Consider the following 5,115-nt stretch of genomic DNA (forward strand, 5'->3'; position numbering starts at 1 on the left):
ACTAGAGCAGCTCAACAAGCACTAGAGACCAGATACCGTCTCAGCGTGGTTCTTCACTCTAAGTCAGGACACAACTATCCTGATGTAGATGAGATAATTTGGAATGGGAAATAAATGTTCATTAAAGCTCCACTTCAAGTACAAAAGTTCAAAGAAATTGCCCCTACTTTGGCTCTCCCTCCCCAACCTGTCGTGACACATTGGGGGACTTGGCTGGATGCGGCTACGTATTATTTCACAAATTATACATCCTTGCATCCTTGCAGCGGATAGTTAAAGAATTTGACTGTTATGAATCTTCCTCCATCAAGAGTGTGCAAGATTCCTTTTCTGAAACCTTGGCTGGAAACTTAGCATATATAGGATCTAACTTCAGTGGATTATCAAGAGCAATCACCCGCCCTGAAACTGTAGGAATGGAACTTAGTGATGCACTGAGCACTGTAAAACAAGCTGAGAGTGATTTAAAGCAAGCAAAGGGGAAAGAGTCTGAAAAAAAATGGAGTTTCTCCAGATACAAGAACATACTGGTGGACAACAGAAGTTTTGAATTTGATAACCTCAAGATGCACGTGGCCATCCAATGCAATCCTGCTGGTAATGAAAACTAATCCAGGGATGACCATTTTACTCTCAAAATGTTCATTTGATCCCTTCAATACTAGCACTTCTGCACTGGAAGTGAAGAAAAATAAATCTTTAAATTTGTTTGTGTGTGTGTGTGTGTGTAAGCACAGATTTTTAAAAATTGGGTGCTAATTTCAGAAAAATTGTAAAGTCATATTTTTGCTTTAAAGTGAAGAAGAATAAACCTTTTAATTTGTGTCCGTGTGTGTGTGTGTGTGTAAGCACAGATTTTTAAAAATTGGGCGCTAATTTCAGAAAAATTGTAAAGTCATATGTTTGCTTTAAAAGACATACTTTTGGTTTAATTGGTCATATTTAAACGATTTTAAGGTCCTACATGCTTGCATATTTCTAACATTTTTAGGTCATAGAAATCTTCACCCTAGTGATAAGGGTGACTCACATTTAATGAATGGCAGAGAGAGTGCTACTGCTGAAAGAATGTGTATATTTAGCTCTGAAGATTACTGCCTATTTGCAGTTGGGGAAAACAGGATTTACACTGACCCTTCCTTCCTTCCTTCCTTCCTTCCTTCCTTCCTTCCTTCCTTCCTTCCTTCCTTCCTTCCTTCCTTCCTTCCTTCCAATACATTTTTGTCTTAGTAAGGAAAAACTGCCACCCTGATTGTCAGCCCATGTTTTCTGGATTTTATAGAAGGAGTTCTGGATTGTTCCTCTTACAGCTAGGGTTGCAGCCTGAACTTCATCCCAAAGACTCTTTTCATACACTTTACTGGCATGGGTTTGCAGGGGGGTTCTTCAAAAAGGTGTGACAAAACATGACTTGTAAGGGGCTAGGGAGGTCTTAGACACAACATACAGACTGGCATGTTGCCTCAGTGGCCACCTGAGCTGTGTCACGCTGCGAGCGTACATGGCTGAAGACAACAGTATTACCAACAGTCTTGAGTGTTCCGTTAGATGACATCAAAGGCCATTGCTAGTACAACGAACACTAGTAAGTCCTGATCTGAAAGGTTTTATTCCTCTGATGAAGTATCTCTCATGTCTGGATACTGTCAAACCTCCTAATTTCTTTTCTTGCTTTGTCTTGGATCTTGTCCTTCTCTGCAGCTGTTTCTAGGCATCCTGATTGGCTGGGATCACACAATAAACCAGAATGGCCTAACATGGATTGGATGTTCAGTTCAGCGTTTTCCTAGCGTACTATCAGCACTAGGCCACAACATTAGGCTACAATATGGCTTATTTGTTTGGGCATTTCAGATCATATGGGCATAACAATTGAGTTTTATTAAACTGGCCTTTGGATTTTGCTTTGTGTGGACCCAGCCACCTTCTATCACTGCTCTGATTTTTTATTACTGCTTGATTTTTAATGACATACTTGTCTCTGCTCCCATGATAGTTGCTGTTCTGGAGCTCTACATCCCCCTCTTTTAATCACATACTTGCTCTGGAGTCACTTCAGCTAACAGTCAGTTCCTTCAGGACCCTACAGCTGATATTACAGAGCCTGACCTTTGCTGAGACTTTACAACAGACAAATAGGTAGAGCTGCGTGCAAAGATAGAAGACCTGGGTCAGACTCACCTTGATTCTCGATAGCACAAAGTGACACTTCTCTTGTGACGTGACAATATTTCTCCTTCCCAAATGGAAATGTAATGATGCAAAATGAGCCACAAAAATTCAACATATGATGGCATGGGATAACAATATATATCAATAATAGTACACATTACAGTAAATTAAATATGAATGCAATATAGGGAGATAGTCTCATCCTTTCAGACTGTTCTGTCCTAATTTTCTAATGATGTGCATTTCAGTGGTATTGCATTAAGAAAATAAGAAGTATAAGTGTGCACTGAAAAAGCACAGGTAGTCTTTGCTTAGCAACAACAATTGGGACCAGCAGCAGCTCCACTAAGCAGAAAATCATGACTGTGGCAGGCTTACAACATCACTTCCCATTCGGTTATTAAGCAAATCACCATAGTCATTAAGTGAGATATCACATGACCATGACTTGCAATTTTACTTCTGCATTCTCCATTAACTCTGCTTGTTGGAAGCCAGTTGTGAAGCACAGAAATGGTGATTGTGTGACTGCAGGACATTGTGACAGTCGTAAATGCGAGGATTGGTTGCAAAGCTGGTTTTTTAATATCATCATAACTTCAAGGCAGTCGGTAAGCAAGGACTACTTGTAGATGTAAGAACCCAGTTTAGATCCTCAGGAAGAGAGGCCATGTTGTTTGACCTTATACTGGTATTTTACTTTGATCATTTTCTAAAGCTTTGAACATGCTGTCCCACCCAGCTAACTATAATGTGGAAATCAATAAGGCTGTAGAATTGGAAGAGATTAAATCATCAAGATTTTATGTCTTTGCCAGAACTAGATGAAATAGGCAGGTTCCTATGCAGGAATGAACTTTGTTTCTATTTTTAAAATTGGCTACCTTTTTCTTGATCCATTTAGTTTTCATGGCAAGAATACTGGGGTGGGTTGCTTTGATATTCTAGAGGTGACGGACTCGTCCCTGGGGGAGCTGGGGGTGTTGACGACCGACAGGAAGCTCTGGCGTGGGCTGGTCCATGAAGTCACGAAGAGTCAGAAGCGACTGAACGAATAAACAACAACAACCTTTTTCTTATACTAAACATCTTAAAAGTTGGAAAATCCACAGCAAAAAGGTTAATCCACAGTTAACCTGCATAGGGTTTACAAAGAGTAGAATAACAGCTGCAAACTTTCTATCTTCTTTGTGTACTTCCTCATGGTTTTGTTGATGTGCCTTCCTCCTGTCTTGAGTCAGTATATATCAATATAATATATCAATATAATTTGTGCTGCCCTGCTGGCCAAGCTTTACTGTGCCTCAGCCACAAGGCCATGGAGTGTCCTTACAGATTTACTTAATATTCTACGGGAAGTATATACTGTCCTTTATAGGAGCTCTCAGGCTAAAAACCTACAACTGTTATTATACTGGAGGCTTCATGACTCTACCACTTCAGGGGTAGGGGCACTATTTCAGTATATATTTTCCTGTGTTTTTTATACATCACTTGACCACCAGGAGGCAACATACAACCGGTTTCAACCTTATTGGGACTCATCACACAGCCCTTAAAGTTAGTACAGTATCAAATTTGTGTGGTTCAAACCTCTCTACTGGGAATTGGAGTCATAGGCCATCGTGCTTTATACAGTGCACCTAGCTTTATGAACTATAACAGACTTGGTGATCTAGTTGGCAGAAAGAGAGATATATAGACATTGTATGGGTAACCTACAGATTTAATGTGAGACAGTTTCAGGACAGCGAGCAATGGATTTCCCAGCTTCCTTTTTTCTCCTAATCAGCATCACCTGCTATCTCCAAGCACCAACTGAGCTTCATAATGTGTAGTGGGTAGGATTAAGGGACTACAGCACTTTCTCCCATGCCCCACTAGTTGATCAGCTGCATTTTTAAATTTTTTATTGCTTTTGTTTTTTCCATAGGACTTGCTCCTCTGCTTCAATAGTCCTGTGTCAAAACAAAAAAACCAAGCAACCTGTCAGTTGGAATGGAACTTGCATGTAGACTGACAGAGCTCTAATACTTCATCCATAGCCCTGCTAAACCTCACCAGGCAGTCAGCCAGAAACTTATTTTAGTTTTATTTTATTTTATCTATTTGCCATAGGACTATCAGTCTCCTGTAAGATTAATAGATCTCTTTCCTGCTTCACACAGCACCCCTCCCAACTCACCCTGGGACTTTTTGTTTGTTTGATTTTGATGCAAAAGTATATTGATCTCCTAGAGTATTGGCATTTAACCAGAAAACATCAGCCTTCCAGAATATTGATATTCCTGTGAGATCAACAACAAAAAAAGGCTGCTCGAGTCCAGTCTATCTCACAGCCCAACCAAAATGACTGTAAAAGGCAGGGACAGATAACCAGATGGAGACGATCACATCTGCAATAGACTGAATTTGGCAGTCTTGCCAAATCCCTGCCCTTGGCTGCTTCATCACTAGTCTTGTCACTATAGCATCATAGGTTGTTCATATGGCAAGATATGCATTGGGATAAGAGGGAAAACAGCACTTTAACAGCAGGACATCTATAGACAACTTCAGTCTGCTTCTGCAACAGGCTGGTGATGAGATGGAGGCCACCTCATGAAGATACATGCCTTAAAAACAGATGTCTTTGTGCTATGGCAAGTGGGATGTGAGGATGAGGCCTTCATCATGGAAAATGATAAAACCAGGAGCAAAAAGGAAGATGTGGCTGATCTTTTTCATCCATATCTATACCAGTTACAGTCTTAAATGGAGTATAACAGAATCCTCAGGTATGCAAATTGGTGTTATCTGATACCCAGTGGTTAACAGCAGTGTCAAGTTGCTCCCCAAAATGCTGAGATGAAGAAATGAAGAAGCATTTGGTTTACACACATTATCATTATGATCTATGATTAACATAAAACATAAAAACATAAGAATCAGGAATTTGATAGC

At 40.2% G+C, this 5,115-nt stretch overlaps 1 long non-coding RNA gene across 1 annotated transcript; it reads left to right on the forward strand.

Moving 5' to 3' along the window:
- The first annotated feature begins 3,643 nt into the window (after positions 1-3,643).
- On the forward strand, positions 3,644-4,799 carry LOC134487196 (uncharacterized). The gene is made up of 2 exons (XR_010066836.1): positions 3,644-3,732; positions 4,106-4,799. It is a non-coding gene; the product is annotated as an uncharacterized LOC134487196 (long non-coding RNA).
- The last annotated feature ends 316 nt before the right edge of the window (positions 4,800-5,115 follow it).

The sequence above is a fragment of the Candoia aspera genome, chromosome 1 (assembly GCF_035149785.1).
Source record: "Candoia aspera isolate rCanAsp1 chromosome 1, rCanAsp1.hap2, whole genome shotgun sequence".
NCBI lineage: Eukaryota > Metazoa > Chordata > Lepidosauria > Squamata > Boidae > Candoia > Candoia aspera.